Source organism: Cyprinus carpio, chromosome B12 (genome assembly GCF_018340385.1).
Source record: "Cyprinus carpio isolate SPL01 chromosome B12, ASM1834038v1, whole genome shotgun sequence".
NCBI lineage: Eukaryota > Metazoa > Chordata > Actinopteri > Cypriniformes > Cyprinidae > Cyprinus > Cyprinus carpio.
In genome coordinates this window covers 22,565,364-22,587,342 of record NC_056608.1, presented here as the reverse complement: position 1 = coordinate 22,587,342, position 21,979 = coordinate 22,565,364, and the positions used below count along the sequence as shown (strand labels likewise).

Genomic DNA, 21,979 nt, shown 5'->3' with positions numbered 1-21,979 from the left:
GTGACACTCTGAAACAACTATAAATTGTTCAAAAACAAGAAAGTGCACTCACTAGCAAATTTATTTTCATGCTTTTAAGAGCACTTTAAAAAAGAATACTAAAACTAAAATTGTTATAACATTTTTTACTAAACAAAATAATTAAAGCTTAAATCAAAATAAAGAATATAAAACTTTAAATTAAACATACAGCAAAACTACTAAAAATTAAAACATAAAAATTACAATGAAAATATATAAATAAAAGCTAATTAAATATATTATACCAGTATAAAAATACCGTAAATAATACAAATATAAAACTACATATTTGCACTTAATTTGTTGCTTGCAAGACGCAATACACAGTGATTTTTGGATGCATTTCAATGGAGAAAAACAATATAACAGTATGTACATAATGCTAAAATAACACTGTATATTTGCGCTCACAGTACTATGTTGTTTGCAAATACAATACACAGTAACCTTTGAATACAGTTCAATGGAGAAAAATGATTTTCAAAAGTATGATGGTGTAGTTACGACATCTACAAACAGTGGCTAACTGACTCTTTATAACTAGCCATAGCCAAACCTAAAAATCAGAGATCTGTCTGTCTTCCCACTAGGAGACATTTCCTGATTGGATGAGAATCCACGTTGCAACTTTTCCCTCCCCACATCTCTCTTTTCTGCTTGTTTTCTTCATGCTCTCTTTAAAGCCCATTAAACTCTAATTGCATTCATTGATGCTGACTAACAATTTCAGCAAAACATTGCGGTTAGTGTAATACCATGCAAAAATAAATAACTACCAGCGATTCAGCCACATTATAAATCATTTTGTGCTGTCTCTGCTTAGTCTAGCAATTAATTTTTAGGCTCTTGAGCATGTTGCTAAGAGGGTATAATAATACGAAGCACGTATTTATGCTTGCCATATTAACTTGTTAGCGTCATTGTCTACATATGGTGCGCCAGAGAAATCTGTCCCCACTACTTAGCAAACGATGAACGTCATGTTGCTGGAGCACAAATGCATAAAGCAGGGCGTAGAGCATGTCAAAGCTAAGCTGCTGAAATGAAGCATTACACCAATGTTTACACATGCTATTTAGCTCTGTTAGAACAGCATACTGGCATTCTGTAAATGCAAATATGCAAGGTTTTGTATGCATGGAATATGCAGATTTACTGCATTTGCCAAAATGTGCAAAGCACAATGCATGTGTATCCCAATGTCCAACACGTTTGAATGCAAACTGATGAGGTTGTGTCACAACAATGTTGGAAATGCTTATTTTTGCATGATGCATGCTTACTTTTCACGTACACCGCACACTAGGTTTCCATTTTGAACAGAGCCATTTGTCCTTAAATGGATAAGTTGTTGTTTTCTAGCAGGCCAAGTCCATGTCAATCTTCTCTGTCAAATAAATACTCCTTTAAAGGGCGGCAGGGTTATCATGTCGATCTGCCGGTAATGGTGGGATCCCTGGGCTAAACGTATTTGGTTTAACATGACACGTGTATTTGTCTGCTCCGGTTTCTTGGTGCAGAGTGCGAATCTGTGGTCGTTGTTATCTGCTTGGATTAAGGGCCAGCGGCGGCTTGTCCGCTGTGATTAACCTGACAGCCAGTCCACTGACCACCGCTTCTCCTCTCTCATTCGCCGTCTAATTGAAATGTAAGGACTCGCCTAGCCGGTTATCCTCCCTTATGGAAAATAAATGGATTGAGGAATATTTATTCCATGCCCTGACTACGAAATTAGGGCGGAATGTAAGTTTGACTAACTCAATCAATGAATTTAGTAAAGATGTATTTCAGAGCGGTATTTAAGGATTAGTCGCACCGTTCGGAATTGAAAGTGGGGGGTGGGCGGCTGACGTTTTGACAAATCTATCTGGGACAAGATCAACAACTTAATGTTTAAACCAATCACTCTAAGTATATATTTGAGCTTGGATATGCAGATGTGATGTTCAACTCCCCAAGGTTCAAATATACACTCGAAGGATCAACAGCACTCTTGATGGCCAAATTACCCCGAAATCCTTCGAATTTATCAAACATGAATTTCAACAAGGAACCTCATCTGAAGAAACACAAGAAGCGTCCATTAGCGCACATGGAAAATAAATGCCTTCAAGGTTTAACTACTTATTTTTGACATGCAATCAGCTTGACTGTGTTAATTTACATAGCCTGATAAATACCATCTGGACGGTAATGCGGAATAACTCAAGGTACGAAATTGAGCATTCGCCCCTGCAACCAATCAATGAAACAGCTATGGGCAGCCTCCTCCTCGGCCTGCCTAAATATGTTGAGGCATCTGATCTGAATTGTAATGATATAGCTGCGTCTTTCCATTATATCTGCACAGATGTGAAGCACAATGTTTTTCGCTGCAGTTTATTTTGTATTCTTTTCCTTAAAGGGTTAGCTCTCACCAAAGAAATGAAAATTCTGGCATTATCTATCTATCTATCTATCTATCTATCTATCTATCTATCTAATTTATATTGATACAAACATACATATTTATAGAATTTATTTAGAACAATAAGTAAGTTGCAAATTAAGACCTGACCTTGTGAGATTTACCCACTCTTTTTTCTTTTCTTTTTTTTTGTATAAATAAATGAAGATTTAAAAATCTTGCACTTCCTGTCATTGATGGTTTTCATTTAAATATTTAGTTAATTCAGAATTTGATTTTCAGTTATTAACTTAAATTTCTGTTTCTCACACAGAGCTATCATATGACTTCAGAAAGCTTTGAATAAAGTCATAAGAAGTCTTTGAGTAAAGTCATTTTATTGTGCTTTTGCTCATTCTGGAGCTTGACATCTGTGGTTGCTTCATACTGTCACTGCATGGAAAAAAACATACTATTCATAAATTCTCCTTTTGTTTTCCACTAAAAGAAAAGAACAGACATGAGAGTGAGTAAATAAAGATGGAACTTTCATTTTGGATGAACTATTCCTTTAAAAGGGTCATTGTGAGTGGATCACAGAGCTGTTTGCTTCCTCGTGAATATCATACATTTCAGAATCATGTAATATCAGAACTTGCTTTAGTTTACCTTGTCATGTTAGCCTGTCAGCGTTCCTTCCCGACGCTGTTTTGTTCTTGTCTGTTTGTGTCATTGTATATGTGTTTGTTTTTATGAAAACAAAGACCTTCCCAATGTGTCAGTCACACGATGTTAAATGTGTATTATTGTGCGCGTCTGACTGAAATTTGAATATCCAATAAGCAGAGACAGAGGAGGTGAAAACCCCCGGGGGATTCCCTCCACCCCCAACATACACCAGCGCAACAAAAAAAAAGAGGGAAAAACGACTGAGCGTTTGTTTCTCACCAAGATAAACAGATCAGAATTAGAAGTGTAAAAAAAAAAAAAAATACAAACAACAACAGTAGGCCTCACTGCTACTGCAAGACTTCAAAACTGGAACAGCGCTGTGAGAGACGAATGGCCCGGCGTTCATCATGTCAGTAAGTTTTAATGATGTAGGGAGATTGGCTAAAGTTCATCGTCGCCGCTAATCAACAAAGCTGAGCTTATCAAGCACACGTCCTGCTGTTACATCTTAATTGAATTATACCTTTAACACAGCTTTAACACTTTCTTTAAAATGGGTAAAGTTTAGAAGGTCATTTACTTCTAACAACTTTCTTTTTGCTGGAAATGTCTCTAATGTGCCCTGCTATAATTAATATAATGCTAAGGCTACTGGCTTTAACATCTTCAGGTGTAATATACTATGGAGAACATAAAAGTGGCTACAGATGAATGAATGAATTAAAATAAATAAATAAATAAAATAATGCCAGTTTTCCATGCTAGTTTTAATAAAAAGGGTCGGAGGTACAAGTTTATATTTATCCATAAAAACAGTATATGTCATGATATAGTTATTTTGTCTTGTAAATTCAATTAAAATGGTTTATACATTAAACAAACGAACAAACGTAGCAATGCCCTTAAGTATGGATGCTATTAAGTATTTAAATACTTTACAAATGACAGGTACAGCTTTTCATCTCACATTATTTCATTATTTTGTCTTTTTATTTGAAACTTTGTTTTCTATTCTAAATTTTTACTAAAGAATAAAATAAAAAATTATTGGAGTAATTTTCACTCAGAAATTATTAATAAATGTATCAATTAATTATAAAGAAACTATAAATAAAGTTAAAGAAATTATAAAGTAAAACTTTAAATTAAACAAAACTATTTAAGTATAAAGACTTTAAAAGTTTTTTTTTTTTGTAAAACATTTTTTTTTTTTTTTTTACAGTGTTCCAGTTGATGCATTTCTACATTAACATACAATATACTGCCCAGCTCTAACTAGTAAAGCCAATATGAAACTCAAAATGGCTTTTTTCTCTCTGTTTAGATCTCAGACCTACAGGATACCCTCTGTTCAATGCCATAGTATGTCTAGGTGTTCGTCTCGGCAGCTGTACCCACAGTAGTTTTGCACAGTCATATTTTATGGCATGTAGATCTAAAGCGTGCCACGTTTTTTCTTTCTCTGCCTGAGCAGATCCCACTTAAAGGCCTGAAGAGAAATCATGTTGTTGTCATGAGCAGGGCGACAGGCCAGTGGAGATGGATGATTCATTTCCATCCCCATTAATACTATGATTTGTTTACAGATGCATTGCAGGTCTGGAGAGAAGTACTCTCTTCTGCCCAAGAGTGAGAGATGATTTGTGTACCGCTGGCTTAGATTAGCTCCAGTCCCCATATTGGACATCATATTTCCCAAGGTATTTTTCCTGCAGGCCTAAGTGAAAACCAGATGTCACACACGTCAGCTGTGAGAGGGTATGAAGTATGCTTTTTTTGTCACTGTGATAGTCGAGACCATAAAAAAATGCGGTGATATCTTCCCAACACCTATATATATCCTGTTCTCACCCCTCGGCCAGGCTCTGAATTAAACAAACCCATCACAGAGAGTTTAAACACAAATCACTGTCTATCATGTTGTGTTATTGAGTCACAGCACTTTGCTACACTAGGTTTGGCTACTCCACGACACTTAAAAGTGTGTTTCTAGTGCGTTTATTGAAATATCTTACATAGTCTTGTGTCATGCTAATGTAGAGAGGCACAAATCCTTGTCCTGAAATGGTTGCTTACAGCCAAACAAGTCAAAATTAAAAATACTCTAGTATGCTTACATTTATTTGAATGCTCTACTAATGTACTGCAAACACGTTGACCCACTGAACACACTTGACCTGCACTCTTACATTGATGTGGCAGTAACAAACTCCAGAACTCAAGGGGGCGACAGAGTGACCTTCAAAAGGTTGTGCTATTAAACCACATGTGTTATTATCCAGGTAGCTAACTCAGCCGAGAGTTCATGCTGATTCCCACTTAGAGAAAACTTGCCGCAGTTCTGGAAATGTGTAAATATGTTGCACTACGAACTAGTTTTGAACGCAACATTATGTAAAATAAAGCTTGCATTGCAAGGGCTTGTAATGTCATGTAGGATGAATTTTGCCTTTCGGCATGCTTGATATTGCTTGTTTTGCAGCTTATTCTGGCCTCAACCCTGCTAAAAAACAGCTAAACCAGCTTAAGCTAGTTGGCTGGTTTTTAGCCTGGTCATAGTTGGTTTAGCAAGCTGGTTTTACAAGGGTTTTTACCACTTCTTTAGCTGGTCAGGATGGGAGACCAGCTGACAAACTAGCTAAAACCAGCTGAAGACGAGCTTTACTAAGTCCTTTGTAAAGCAGTAACCAGCATACAGATTTTTAATCTGTTAATGAAATAAAGATTACTGGAGCAAGTTTAAAAGGAAACACTATTTATTTTACTACTATTACTATTAAATACAATTTACAGTACTATACTATTTATACTATATTTCTACTTCAAAATGTTATGTTTATTTCACATTGTTGGTGTTTCTTTGTAATTGTTTGTAAAATCAGTTTACAGGTGAAAAAAAGTTTTTACTCCAATATATTTTTAGTGTTGACAGTTTTTGGCTGTTTTTTTTTTTTTCTTTTAGCAGGGATCTACAGTAGACAAGAAAATGTCTGATTGATGTAAAATGACCATTTTAATGTGAAGCTAAGGCAAAATCAGTCGCTTTAATAAAAATGCATTCAAATAATGGCAGTTGATAAACTAACATAAAGAAAAATGAGGTACAAAGTGTATAAATTTGTGTTCGCAATTTTTGTCCGAACAAACAAAGCGGATGTCTAGTTTATTTTCTAAGTGATTCAGACTAAACACTGATTATCTTTAAACAATCTAATGTGATCTGCTAAACTTTAGTAAACTGATTGAATATTTCTTTCTAAAAACACAATTTTGTATCAGTGGATTGCTAAAAACGTGCACTGTGACTTGCGTTCGAATCTAGGCGTTCCGATTGGATTTCGCGATTTTTGCAAGTGCTTGCCAGGTTTGTGTGCATCAGACGGTCAGCGAACAGACTGTGGGCGGTCCGTGGGCGAGACTAGAGCACGGATAACCTTCAATCACGCTAGCATGTGACAAAGTTAAAGCACACTTCGGGTTTGAAGAGAATTACGGTCCCATAATGCCTGAGGGCTGAAATGAAGGTTGTGCATGCCAGTTAGTGTTCCTGTGTGGTTAAGGGTAACAGCTAAGTACGTGCCAAGGCATGGCGGTATACGACAGCAGTGGCCCGCGCGTGGGGGTGTGGCGTGGCACTCGGAGCGACACGGCGTCAGATGGAGGAGCCGCTTTCCATTAGACGAGAGCTCCCCAGGGAATCGCCACAGCTGACGAGCTGTAAGAAGTGTCTGCTAATTACGAAAGTCCAAATTCGAACCGCTTTGAAGATGGCGAGCTCGGAGAGTCTCAACAGGAGTCGTGCGCTAACCTTTTGTCTTGGTCGAAACGGGGGCCTTCTCTCGCTCTACACCCACTGACTCGTAAATCTACAGTCAGGAAGAGGTAACGGTCATGCAGAGTTCAGCCCATGTTGTTTTTTCTTGCTCATGTATGTAATTTCATTTCATATAATTTTATTATCCCATGCTCACTCAAATTACACGCTACACACACTAAGGTACTGATAGACCGAAGGTCTGAGAGGAACACGCTAATGAGGTTGGTGAAAATATGCAGGTGGTCATTGCACTAATGCATCGGGTTTATACAAGTGAAACTATGGAGCTTTTAGCTTTATTTCCTCCTTATGTCAATAGATAGGAAGCAGCTGCATGTAATGAATGAGACTATTAAAAAAAGCCCTCATCAGTTAGTGCCTCACTCAGTAGGAATGCCGGTTTGAAATAATCCACATATTTCGACCTAATTCAACGTTGACTGTGACTCGCCCCTACGTAATTGTCAGAACGTTGCGTTTTTACAGTGTCACAATGTTTCTGCACCATTAGAAATGAACAATCGGCTAGATTCAGCTCGCACGTGTTTTACACAGTTATCTGCGACCTCCCGGCTGATTAATCTTAAAGAAACAGAAGTGACCAGGTTTTACCCTCTGCATTAAGCACAACAGTATGTAGAGCGAACTGAGTGTAACAAAACTTCTTTTTTTTTTTTTTTTCAGTGGTTTTGTGTTCCAATGTGTCCCATGAGGCCTCCAGCAAATCACATAGCTCAGTAAAATCAGCACGAACCAGAGAAACTTCTGGAAATCTCATCAGAGAGGCGCACGGCCGTCAATCAAATTCACAAATCGGAGGGGTTTGTGACCTTAGATTTGCGGGGAGTCGCTCCGGGCTGATCGAATTAGCAATTGGTCTATCAAATGCAGGGATATTTTGGCATGTTTGAAAATCTTAATACTTTATTGCTCTTGAGAGAAACCCCCTGAACCTCATAGACGTTTCATGCCTGATAGACGTAATACTCCAAAAGCTCTGTAATTTATTCCAGTGAAAACATACTGAAACCGCTGTGTGTTGTTTAAAACCAAAATGTGTGCAAAGACAGAGCGTAACTCCTATATATGTCCAATTTGCGTTGACTGAATGATGTGCGGGTTGTGTTTTCCCTTCCACACGCACACACTTTCTCTCATGGGTTTTTCTTTTTTTTCTCCCATGGGTGCCGGAATGAAATCCCAGCAGCATGGTTCTCATAATTGTTCACAATCTACCCTGAAATCATTTTAATCTGGGGCCACTTCGACACTTAAACAACTAAACAAAACACACTCACACACTTATTGTACATCATTTAGATGAGTAGAGATAGATTGATTCATCAGTATGATCATTGTTGTAAATATATCCAGCTAACAGTGAACAGGATCGCCATCCTCTGTGAGGATTATAAGGAAATATGAAGAAAAACTAGATTAAAGAGTGGGACATGCATCTCAAAAATAAATAAATAAACAAGTGTGGCTCATAGAATCAGAAACAAACAAATAAACAAATAGAAGTTATTTTTTGCAGGGATGTCAGATTTAGTTAGCTTTGAATAATCTGATCTTTTGGTTTGCTCCATTAAATAATCAGAAAATAAAAGAATAAAATAACATTATAATATACTTAAATATTTCATATTAATTCATATATTGTATTTATTATCCATTTAATATGTAAATATCTGGAATATCTCAATAGAATACATAAAATTATATTTATTTAATATACATTTAACATTTAAATGACTGGAATATTTCAATAGAACTTTTCTGCACCATTAAATAATCGGAAAACAAATAAAATTATTATATATTTATATTCAATTATAAATATTATTATGTATTTAAGTTATGGGATACAATTATTTAAGTTTCTTTTTTTAATTTTATATATATATATATATATATATATATATATATATATATATATAGATTATATATATATATATATATATATATATAGCAGCAATACTCATATCACTCATATGTCATACATAAAAAAAAGTCATACCGCCTAAATCAAAATCTTCTCATCCTCTTGTTTGCCTGACATATAGTTCCACCTCTTAAATAATTAAATAAAGCAAATAATAAAAATTAATTACCAAAGCCATAAACTCAATACTTCAATCCATTATGTGTAAAAGAAAAGGTCAGTGTTCCCCGGTGGATGTTACAGAATAACACACTAATAGGACTTAACATATAGATCCATAAACAAATTTGTCATTGGACCAAAGAGAAGTGTAAATGTGTGCTTGCACTTACTAATGTTTGGGTCACTCTGTCGAGGCCTCACAGGACGGATACATCCATGTCCATTTCCTGGAAACACTGTTAGATGAGTTAAAAAAACAAACACTCACAATAATGTCTGTATTAATGCACTGTACAGTATGTTTCCAAACATTCAAGCTACACACAGAAAATTCTGTAAAAAAATGTGCTCAAATAAAGTAACCTGGTAAAGTAAGCCTTGTGAATGACCCCCTCTGGCCTGCTTTATCCTATACATCACACATATCAAATAGCTCCGCCACTCTTCCTTGCACTCCACGGAGGAGGAAATTCCCTGGAAAATGAGACACATCCTTTTGGCTGGGATATCCTGGATCAGTTTCATCCTCATCTGAACCTGATACTGAACTTGTGCAAACTCTCCCACCGTGTGTGTTCATAACCCTGCGCTCCACTGCAGGAAAATGGAAAAGGAGAATGAAGAGATTCAACTGCGTAAAAAAAGACATTTAGCATGTTTATGTAAATACATTATTGCACATGCATGCAAATGTCACATATACATCACATACAACAGCAGTTTTACAACACAGTATTAAAATTAAACAAAAATCTACTTAAAATTAAAATTAACTGAATTACTAAATCAATTTAAAAAATGAAGGGAGGTTAGCTGAATTACTGAATAATTTTTTTTTAAATGCCTGAAATTATTTTTTTCTAGACAAATATAAATTGTGACTAATATATGTTTTAATATGTCTTAACAAAACTAGAATTCCTAGAACTAGAATTAATTTTAAGAAATGTTTTAATATGTCTTAACAAAACTAGAATTCCTAGAACTAGAATTAATTTTAAGAAAATGCAGATGCTTTTATCAATGAAAATAGTACATTTAATGGCCACTACACATCCTTTTTGTACAAATAAATAATTATTACTAAAATAAATTAACAAAAAATTATAAAAAATAAACAAATATTAATAATAATAATAATAATAATAAATAAATCAATTAATAAAATTATAAAAAGTAAAATAAATAATTGAAGTGATTTCTATATTTAACAGTTGAAGCATATTTCAGCATGGCTGAACAGTCAGCAAGAAACAAGTGGATGTATTTAACAGTTGAAGCATATTTCAGCATGGCTGAACAGTCAGCAAGAAACAAGTGGTTTTCCCATCAAACCTGACCCATTATCACCTTGTTTTATTATCGTTATTAACCAGCGCTAACACAACAACATGCTGCTGCACATTGAATCTTCATTTTCACCGTGAACCAACACCGACAAGCGAAAGAGTCTATACAAATAATCAGAGTGTACGTGGGAGGGTGAGAAGTCTGCTATCAGAAGACGAGACCCCCGTCCTCCCCCACCACCCTCCCTCCCTCCTTTCATTTTCCCTTCTAATTACTTGTGTCTTCTGATAAAGGCATGGCTTTGGGATCATCAAAGGTCCTTGAAACAAGAGCAATATAGAGCAATTACTGAGCCTCTCATCTGCCGGGCTCCAGATTAAAAAGCAGCACACAAAAGAACACTCCAAACTCTCGGCTTGTACGTTCAGAGCTGTCATAACATTGTGTCTGGAACGTTCTATGGAATTCTGCAGTCCTCCGAAGGCAATTAGGAGGAACAATTAGCTCGTAATTGCTTAAGACTCGCTATGCACATCTTAACTTGAATTCATGTAAAAATACTTTATATGGACGTGTAAATATGAGCATTGTGTTGTTTTGAAGAGGTTCCTTTTGGGGTCATGATATATTGAGGGCTTTTGTTTAGTTTGTGTCATCTATACTGGATACATATGTTGGCTTTCAAAGAACCAAAATAAATAAAGAAATAAATATAAAAAACAAAAGCAACATAAAAGTAGTTTACCCTATATTCTGAATATTATTTAAGCTATAAGTCTTCTGAAGTCATGCAATATTTACTGTGAACAACAAAGTGAAATTTATTCACTGTTAACCTTCCCTTCTGTCAAAATGCTCAGATGAAATGAAAATATCTTAAACCATATCATGCCATGTTTGATGGCAATGAAACTAAATACCATTAGTTTGAAACAATATGTGCAAATAATAACAGAACTGTTTTTACCTTTTTTTTTAGCCTTTTTTTCCGCTAAAATATTATGTTAAAGTCAACATAGAAAGACTTTTATTTTATTTACAAAATGTTATTTCAGTGTGAAACAGTATTTTAAAGAACTAGAGAGAAAACAACAACACAACAGCATCATAAAAGTAGTTTGTAATATAAGTCTTCTTAAACCATGCTGTGGCTTTCTGGTATGCAACCAACATGATCATAAAATTACAAATATTCAAATAAAGCCAACATGAAGAGACATTCACAACCCATTTTATTTCCATGTGATATATATATATATATATATTAGATATATATATAGGTATATATACTATATCATATGATAATATTACATCTACATATAATATCATATATTACATAACAGATACCATATATTATATATATAATCTGCCGTGGACAATTTATTTTATATATTTTTTTTTTTTACTTATTTGCTTGCTTAAAATATTCTGTAAAGTCTACATGAAAAGATGTGCAACAGAATATTCAACAAGAAAAAAAAAAAAAAAAAAAAACATACAAGCAACATAAAAGTAGTTACTCAGTATTTCCAGTCTTCTTAAATCATGCAATAGTTTGCTGCGAAGAACAGAATAAAAATTTAAGCTGTTATTCACTGTTAAACTTTCCATATTCTGTCAAAACTCTCAAATATGTTTGGAATTAAAAAAAAAAAAAAAAAAAAAAAAAAAAAAACATTGTGCCATGTTTGATGACATTGATAATAAATGTCATTTGTCTGAAACAACACAAGAAAGAAAGAAAGAAAGAAAGAAAGAAAGAAAGAAAGAAAGAAAGAAAGAAAGAAAGAAAGAAAGAAAGAAAGAAAGAAAGAAAGAAAGAAAGAAAGAAAGAAAGAAAGAAAGAAAATTGTGCAAACATAGTCTGTCAAAGTCAACTTGAAAAGTCATTCACGACAACTTTACTTCCAGAATGTGATTTCATATTTCAGATAACAGAATATTCAATGAGAGAGAGTGAAAAAAAATCAACAACTACAGTATTGAGTCTGTCCATCTGAAAGTTACTGGATTATCTGAAGTAGTCTCTAAATTTAAATATTTTATAACTTGTAAGTAATTTGTGCACAGTAAGACCTGAAACATTCATTGACAAAGCAAACAGGGTCAATTATCTATGTCATGTTGACTTTAAGCGTTAAAATTACAGTTTCATTAAAGGACGCTACATGCAATCACAGACAGAACTAATTGTGAGAGCTTTGCCATGTAGATCAAACGTGATAACAAGAGCTACACATATTCTGTCACCTAAATGTCTGTAACCTGAGCGCTGGTCTTAATAAGTCCTTATAGATGGAACCCAAGTGGTTAACATCTCTAATGAACAGGACTGTTCACAGCCCTGCCTGCACAGTGTGAACTTACATCGGAGTCATTAGCTGTTAAAAAGCTGAGTATTGTGGAGGAAGTCTTTTCAAGGTTAAACACTGCAAGGTTCTGCTGTGAACACTACTTAATTGCAATTATATTTGAAAATAGTTGAAACTATTTTACGCCCGCACTTAGTGTGAACGGTGAAAGTGTTAAACATGAAAAAAGCACCATGCCTGTCAGAATTCAGTAGCCTTATTAAACATGATTAAGCAGCACATTTGTGTGATTTTCAGAATCTCTGTTCATGGACTATTTATAATACATTTCACATAGTGAGTGACGATCTACTTCAAGGAGAAAAAGTTGAGTAAATTCACCAAGAATTTTTTCTTGCAGGCTAGTTTTGAACACTACAGTGTGATACTGTAGCAATTAAGGCATCTGAATGTTAGTTTAAATACCTTGCAACTGACAACAGTTGATCATTTGATCATTATTTGGTGAATTACTGCTGCCATGATCTGAAAAAACAAAACAAACGGATTTGGAGAAATGTAGCATTGCATCACTTGCTCACCAATGGACGCTCTGCAGTGAATGGGTGCCGTCTGAATGAGAGTCCAGACAGCTGATAAAAACATCACAATAGCCCATAAGTAATCCACACCACTCCAATCCATCAATTAATGTCTCATTAAGCAAAAAAAAATAATAAAAAAAAGTTTTTAAGAAACAAATCCATCACTGTTCATCGCAAATCCATCGCTTCTGGCCAAAATGTGGGTCCATAATCTTTAATGTTTCCTCCAGTGATAAAGTCCATCTCCTGTTTTCCTCTCACATCACAATTCAGCCACTTATTTTTTTAGAACTCTTTTGTTCTGTCTTCGCTTGTAAATGGTGCTTGATCAGTGCATATTACTCTCCTGATTCAGACGAGATGACTTTATCACTGGAGGAAGCAATTGGAGTCGTGTAAATTAGAAAACTTTCAGCAATTTTCAGCATTTTTATTTTTGGGTGAACTGTTCCTTTAAAGCAATGTGTTGTGATGTTTTTATCAGCTGTCTGGACTCTCATTCTGACGGCACCCATTCACTGCAGAGGATCAATTGGTGAGCAAGTGATGTAATGCTAAGTTTCTCTGAACCTGTTTCAATGAAGAAACAAACTCGGATTGCCTGAGGATGAGAAAACTTTCAGCAATTTTCAGCATTTTTATTTTTGGGTGAACTGTTCCTTTAAATCAATGTGTTCCTTGCCAGTTCTTTATGATTATTTGTGAAATTTAAAATATTTTTACACCACTTTTATCAGTGTAGTCCCTGGTTAACCTGTTGGTTAGTAAATAAAACAGGCGCTGCAATAGTTGTTGAAACACTATGCGAATCATTCACAGCAATGTTTCAATCTCCCTGATCCGATTATGCACAAATCTCGTGCACGTCGCTTTGCTTCTGTATGTGGTGAAAAATGAGAAAGTGTAAGGACAGGAAACGCATCACCAGTCAGAGTCACAACTCCCTCCGAATTCCTCACAGTTCCTCGCACAATTACGTGGCGTGTGGAGCCGCTGCTTACACGCACACACTCCTCTGATGACAGCCCATCTACAGGGACATGTAGAATCAACGGCCATAAGACAGTAGGTTACAGTTCAGAAGAATTTGCAATTTAAGTAGGCAGTGAGTGGGGAGCACATGCAGATGAATGAGAAAGCAACATCATGCTGTTCTTAGCTTCGCATGTAGGTTAATCATGTGACAAACGCATGGAGAACATTTACTTATCGGGCCTCCCCATTGCAAGAACCGCAGAGACATGCAAATCCATGCAAACTTAACTATGGCAGTGAAGCCATCTGTAGAGGGATTTTATCTCCCGTGAAAAAGGTTTATGTACATTATCCAATCACGAAGCACAATATGTATTGTAGGATACCATATTCATATCATTAGCACAAAAATACTAGAAGGCCCAAGATAATACAGTGGAATTCAATTTAATTGAAATGCTATTAGTATACACTAAATAGAATAGCCTACGCTGACCTCAAAAACCTCTGGGAACATTGATAAGAAATGTTTCTTGTGAATCAAATCAAGATATTAGAATGAATCATGTGACACTAAAACAGTGTTATTAAAATTAACTGGAACTAAAACCAGTTGGTTTGCCATTTCTTCTAACGCAATGACATTTAGACACTTGGTCTTACACTAAGTGTCCAAATGCGTTTTGTGGCCACTGTACATCTTTTAGCTAATTTAAGGCTATTAACATTACTAAACCACATCAAAGACCCAAAGGTGCTAAACAACATGAACTGCACTGCCCACACACAAAGGTTACATGTTCAGTCCCAACAAGTAGTGACCCTGAATGGAGAGTCACTAACCAGCTGTATTACCATTGCGCTCTGGAGGAAGACACTTAACCCCAGGTTGCTCCAGAGGGACTGTCTATGAAATTAGCTTACTGTAATTTGGTTTAGATTACAAGTGCAAGCAACTAAACAAAGCATTTGACCCTATCACATTACAACCTTTGATTTCTGTAGGATAAAATCATCAGGCAGTCGTATCTATCAGGTGAGACGTCCCTGTAGCGTCTTGCTTCACTTCAGGAAGTGCCAACACATAAAAATGGAATTACATTCCCTGTTCACTCTACTCAATTAGTCCTCATCAAAAAAAGGAATATTCCCATGTAAAATATACAGAGGAAAGTCTTTTAATCATTTTAAAAAGGCCCGTGCTCCACTTGTCTGGGAGGATTTCAAGGAAGCAGCCAATTAGAAGTGTGAAAGTTGGAATATACTTGGCGAGGTTAGTTAGGCTTACATATGGCATACGCTGGCGTTTCTATAATTTAGCAGTGGTGCAATTAACAGTTATAATGTATGTACTTTCCCGTGAAGGTCTAATTTGAAGGTTTTGCACATCTGCATATGAAATTTGGGAATATCGCAGCGGTCTTTGTCAGGACTGATGTCTAGCTTCTGAACAATTTATCACAGAGCTGAGGAGATCGAGAGAGACATTCTAGGAAATTCTAATGATCACATAATGGTTATTTTCCTTCTCAAAGATCTATACTTGATATAGATATAGAAGATATGTATACTTTTCATTTGAATATTTTATTCATCAAAGAATGTGATAGAGACTTCTTAAAAAAAAAAAAAAAATAAATGGTGGTATATGTCAAATATTACTCATTACCTAGATAATGTTTAATATTTAAATTGTAATAAAATGTTTAACACAATTTAAATTGTTAGAATATATATTAAGATTATTTATTGCTATCCTCAGATTATAAATATATATCACAATATATATAATATATATATATATATATATATATATATATACCTGCGACCCAGAGGATTAAAGCTATCCTAATTACGGTTAGATGTATTATATGCACCATTGTCGGTGACCTGCGACCCAGAGGATTAAAAGACTCAGGATTCTTGGTGGGCGCCTATGCGTTTGTGTGTGTGTTTTTGGCTTTGGAAGGCTCCCAGAAGCCATCTGGCTGTTCGGCGTGGTTAATATCCAAGAAATAATCCATTTACAGCTTTAAATCTACCGCCTGAAGTGTTCACACACTCTCTTGTCCTCCTAAAGAGCCGCAGCCTCCGGTGAGAACCCAATAACAGCAGCCTGCACAGCCGACGTGCGCTGGGGACATACAACTTTTCAAATGTATATGCACGCTCACTAATCTGCCTCCATTCACTCTGATTATGTAAGCCAGCAGCCGGGCTCTGAAAAGAGAGAGAAAGAACAGGCAGCTTATTGTGCACCACACTGTATTTTCTCCAGGGTGAGCGTCTACCTTGACATCGGAACCCGATTGAGCAGAAAATATCTTCTAATATTCACAGCGGTGCTCCAATATATCAAAACACGGGCTGGTAAATATTTGCCACATGTTATTAGAGCACATAAACCACAGGGTATTTGGAGAGGTGAAAGGTCACACCTAATGTCATCCCTTGAGGGAGGAGTTTTGTATATAACCAAATGGAGCCGCGTCCAGGAATCCCCAATGGAGCAATGCAGGACATTGTAAATGGCCATATGCTAGTCTGTGTGGCTAAGGACAGTAAATATGTAAAGGAGATGGCTCATAAACCGTCATTATTAAACGAGTGACAAGGCTAATAGCGTATCTGTGCGCGGAAGCCCTCCTCCGCTGCGCATAGGCCCATTAAAAAGCTCGACGAAGGCAAATAGAGAGTTAGGTTATAACCTAACAAGGTGCAATTTTATCCCCACAGATCTCGCACGTATTTTTTAAAGCTATTTAAAGTCAAGAATAGCTTCTGTTTAAGCCCTCTTGATCTACTCGGAAAAGAAAGCTGAATATTTAATGCCAAACTAGCTTTGATAGGACTTTTTCTCGCTAATTAAAGCCACATTTCAGCCGGGCTCGAGGTAAGGTGCGTATACGAGAGCGGAGGGTGGAATATTGAACATTTCTGGTCAGCAGTTCTTCCTTTAAAAAACTGCCCATTAAATCAGGCTTAGCTGTGCCCTCATCTTTAGGGCTTTTGTTCGGGTTCGGATAGGTAAAGCTCGTTTATCTGCACGCTCAAGTCGATAACGGGCCGAACGGGAAACGGGAACGGGCAGGGACATTATTGTAGCTCATCTGTCAGAGATTCTGTTGGATTAATAATGGATGCGATGTTTAAGTAGGCATGTCCATTAGGAAAGAGACATCATTTATTTATTTACAGCCTCTGAAACGGGGACGATTCCGCATTTTCAGCTCAGTCGAACTAATAATGCAGCAAATTCACTGTGGACTAATGTTTTTAGAGCAATAATAATATTATCACTGGCTCTTGACAGATATTAAGTATTCCTGAATATTGTATGTCTGAAGCGACGAGTAATGTATTCGCCTGGCCTGCTGTTACAGAAGCGTTACTCGAATCTATCATGCATTATAGTATGTTGAAACTGTAACTTAAATATAATAATAATCATAAGATTCATGTGTTGTAAAAGTAATAAAAGTAAAATGCTGTGATTAAACTTCAGATACTTACATTTAATAATTAAAACTTCATAATTTTCACTGCAACAAGAAATTTAACAGGATGGAAGTGATAGAGTTTACAACCATCCAAAGTTCAAACCATTTCAATCCATTTTTTTTTTTCAAATTCAGATATTATCTTGTTAACTTGTGCAATTGTATCCAACCAGATGCAATGTTTTAACTTTTGTTATTTTACAAAATACTAACAGGACGGAAAGTGACACGGAGAAAAGTTTTATTTTTTATGTTTTATTCAAAATATGGGTGGGGGGGGTGGTGAAAGAAAGAAAATAAATAAAAATAATAATAATAATTATCATCCACTCAAACCAAATAATTTTATTGTGATAGTGTGATGAAATAAAACTTAATAATAGCATCTATTTTAAATAAATAAAAATACATTTAAACCAGATATGATGAGGACATTAAAACGTACTGCAGAAATTAGCAGAAAGCAGTTTATCTTCGTGCTTTAAATAATATTTGTCTTCACTCATCATGATTTACCCACATTGCCATTATTTGATTAAAATTTAAAATGATATCATCTAAATGAAGATAAAAGCAGCACTCGTCGGGCCACATATCACAATGCTGATATTTATTGATATTCATTGTTTTTTAGCATGTTTACATATGTATGCATTGTTATTGTGGCCCACTGACATTCCCAAATGGGAATTAAAAGCAACTGCCCTCAAGACAAATTGTACTATTCATCCATGAATCTCAGGACCTTTTATTACATGGGGGTCTGATATCTCAAATGAGCCAATTACAAAGTCGTCCCAGACTGTTAAACATGCAGACGCTAAGCGTTGAGCTCCACTGAGTGTTTGCATGTTCTCTCATTTTTTCAAGTGAAGCAATCAAAATTCGGCATGGTTTGTGTGTGTGTGTGTTCTTTTGTGGGGTCAAATCAATCTAAAGTGCACGTGTGTATCTTTAAAGGAAAAAGGAGCACTAACACGCTTGTTCTGGATAAGTTCAGACAACTGTAAGCCACTTCTGTGATACTGTCCTGCTTTTTATGTGTGTTCATTATCAGTTAATGAGGTTCAGATGGAATTAAAAGAACGAATAATTTCTCACCTCACAGGTGTTATCGAAACTAATGAGTTTACATCTGTTCTATTCAATGTTTCACACATTTAGATAGGCCACATGAAATTACTTGATGAGACGTTTTCTCTGCTGTGTTTACATATTTCCTATTAAAACATGAAGTTGTGGTGGAACATATGGAAGAACTCATATCTTTTTTTAAAAAAGCTTTTCCGCAACAGCCGTGAAGCATGATTTGCTACTTGCTTTTGCTAGTCAGAGGCAGGTCAAAGGTCAAAGTTTGGCAGGTTAGCATTAGCCCCTTCTGGTGAATTCTGTAACTACACCATCTGGCTTAAAAAATAAATAAATAAATAAAAATTAAATTAAATTAAATAAACAATTATAACAAATCAATAAAAAAGCTGCTTATTCTGACATAAAATATACACAGCAAATATTTAAGATTGTATATAACACTTTAATGTCTCAAACTATTTACAGTACTATGGCACTGATGGTTACCCAGCATGCTTTGCATTAGGATAATTTATATACCTTTAAATACAAAGTCACAGTTATTTTGTCTTAAACAGTATTAAGTCATCTGTTTGCAGTATTAAAACTTATTTTTAAAATAATCATGTTTAACAGCTGAATTTGTGGTGAAAAACTACATTACCCATGATGCTGTATAGAAAATTCCACCAATCAGAGAGTCCCGGACAAAATTTGACAAAACCTTGCAGGGAACATCCACTCTCATGAAGCACTGTGAATGACATTATACAGTATATGTATATTTTGCAATAAATTCTATTTTATTCTAGTATGTCATTCACTATATAGTCTCGTGTTGCCAGACCTTCAGACTGACGGCAGAAGGTAGAAAACACGACGGCTTTCTTCTTCCATGAGAGGGGTTGTCATTGTGGCATCTTTGTTTCCAGACGGAACATTAAAGAACGCGACACACGTCTCCCGGAAATCCTGTATAATTTAACCAATCAGATGATGACTTCGAAACTCCTGAAGTGTTTTCAGCTAAGTGTGCCGCATGCATCAGATGTTCAGCCAGTGGTCCGTGGGCGTGACTTCTGAGGCTGAGACTATTCACAGTGCTTGTGGGATTGTAGTTCTTTTCCTCACTAAAGCCATTAAGCATATAATCTTGTTGCTTTGTCTTTTTTGTCTGATTTTCAAATCCATTTTTTACTTGAAATAAAAGTTTGTAATGTTGTGGTTCTCCTCATAGCAGGTTAGTTTGGTTCATGGCTTATAATGCTTTAATGAAGACTTAAAAAAATAAAAATCGTTATGGAAAAAAGGAATGAAAAAAATAATAATTCTGGAACCAACGTTAGGCACTAACACACTCTATAGTATTTAAATGCATTTCTTGCTTCGAAATGCAATACAATGCAAATGTAAAGCCTATTATTGTGTCACTGGTTGAATGTTACAGACATTGTTATAGCTTTGTGATTTGCTTATAAATACTTATGTCAACTTTTAGAAGTATGCCAGCCTATATTTACATTAAAACTAACAGATATGAACATAAATCCACAAAAGTCCAATTATGATTTTATTTGGGTCCATAATGGTATCCATATGAACATCATCAATGATCTCTTTAACGTCCCAGCCTGTTAAAATAAGTTTTGCAGCTCTTAATCTATAAATTTACCTTCAAATTTAAGCTTTGTATTGATTCACTGTCGCTACCAGTCGTATAATTTTAACATTCACGTCTGTTCAGACTTCCTTACACGCCGAACGGTGTCAGAAACAGGAAACCCCCATTATTAAAAGCCGCCAGGCTGTTTTCTGCTGAACATGACCCACAACGTCCTGCACTGTACTCTGTTAAAGTAGTCAGGGCTGGCCTGCGTGAGCACGTAAGCTCTCTTTCTCTTGTTAAAGGTCAAGCAGCCCTTTTCTAAACAGTAATTGTGTATGATAGGTTAAGCATGTAATATGCAGCGGCGCTGAAAGCGGCTTCTCACCCGTTCACATACTGACCTGTTCCACTTCATAATGGCGATGTTGTAAAAGTGCAGACGCCTGCTGGGTCGAGCTGTTAGCTGTGAGAGCAGCAGGCTGAATGGTGAATGGCTGTTTCAGTGTGTTTTAAGCACCGTTCAGACTGTCCAGCGTCGAGTTCTGCTCTAATGAGCTGACTGTCAAAGACCGATCCCAGGCCAGAGCCGTTTCACTCTCATTCTCTCGTATTTATGAAGCTCTCAGGCCCAACTGTCAAAAGTTCCACCATGACGTTTGATCATTTGGCAACAAATGCGATATATGAGCCAAACGGATATTGGGGAAGTTCCATTGAACTCTGTTCTGTTAAAAGTGCTGTTTTTATATGGTCACCTCATAGAAAGCGCTACAGACATAGGATATATAAAACTAAAACAGACCTTTCTTCTCATTATTTATGTTTTGATGGAGAAATGTACGATTTCCTGGCCTGGTGGTTGTATTATGTATATATATTATTGAGTCTCCAAAAAGTTGCCTGATGTTTCAAGCTTCTGAAAACAATGCAATGCAATAAAAAAATGTAACGTCTATACTTGAATAAATGGTTGTTTTTCACATCACAGTACAGACAGTATCTACTGTGTTTGTCATTTGCTTGTAACTTTTAGGAGTATAACAGCTTATATTTACATTAAAATATGTAAAAAATTATGTGTTGTCAATACATTTCATTTAAACATTTTCTTCCGATTCAGCAAGCATGTGGTGGTTGGATTATATAGTCAAAAATCTAATTTAACCTGTTCTGAGAGAAGTTGTGTAGGTCATGTACACACTGCTGCTAAATGTGGTCATATTCTGAGTGCTTAAAGAAATAATTCATGCAAAAATTAAAACTGTGTGAAATGAAAGTCATTAACTCACCATCATGTCATTCCAAACCCATATGGCTTTCTTTGTTCTGTGGAACACACAAAGAGATGTGTTCTTTTCAGTATAATTTACATATATGCATTTATCAAAAGCAAACTGCATTGCAACCAAACTATGCATTTTTAAATTCATTCATTCCCTGGGATCTGAACCCATGATATTGTCATTGCTAGAATATGTTTGTATGGAGGCCAATTTCTGGCACATGACAATTGTCAAAATCATGACATACTTAAGTCATAAACTGAAATTGTCACATGGTAAATCGCAATCGAAATTATGACTTGCAAGCTCACTGATGACCACAATAGTGGATCATATATTTATTTATTTTTTCTGA

The 21,979-nt window shown here is 35.7% G+C and overlaps 1 long non-coding RNA gene across 1 annotated transcript in view; it reads right to left on the bottom strand.

Moving 5' to 3' along the window:
* LOC122139282 overlaps positions 1-21,669 on the bottom strand; it is a 31,640-nt gene extending 9,971 nt beyond the window's left edge. Inside the window, exons 1-3 of the long non-coding RNA XR_006156177.1 lie at positions 21,631-21,669; positions 9,367-9,597; positions 9,174-9,239 (exon numbers count right to left, since the gene is read on the bottom strand). This is a non-coding gene — a long non-coding RNA (uncharacterized LOC122139282). The remainder of the gene's footprint in view (positions 1-9,173; positions 9,240-9,366; positions 9,598-21,630) is intronic.
* Between the last annotated feature and the right edge of the window lie 310 nt (positions 21,670-21,979).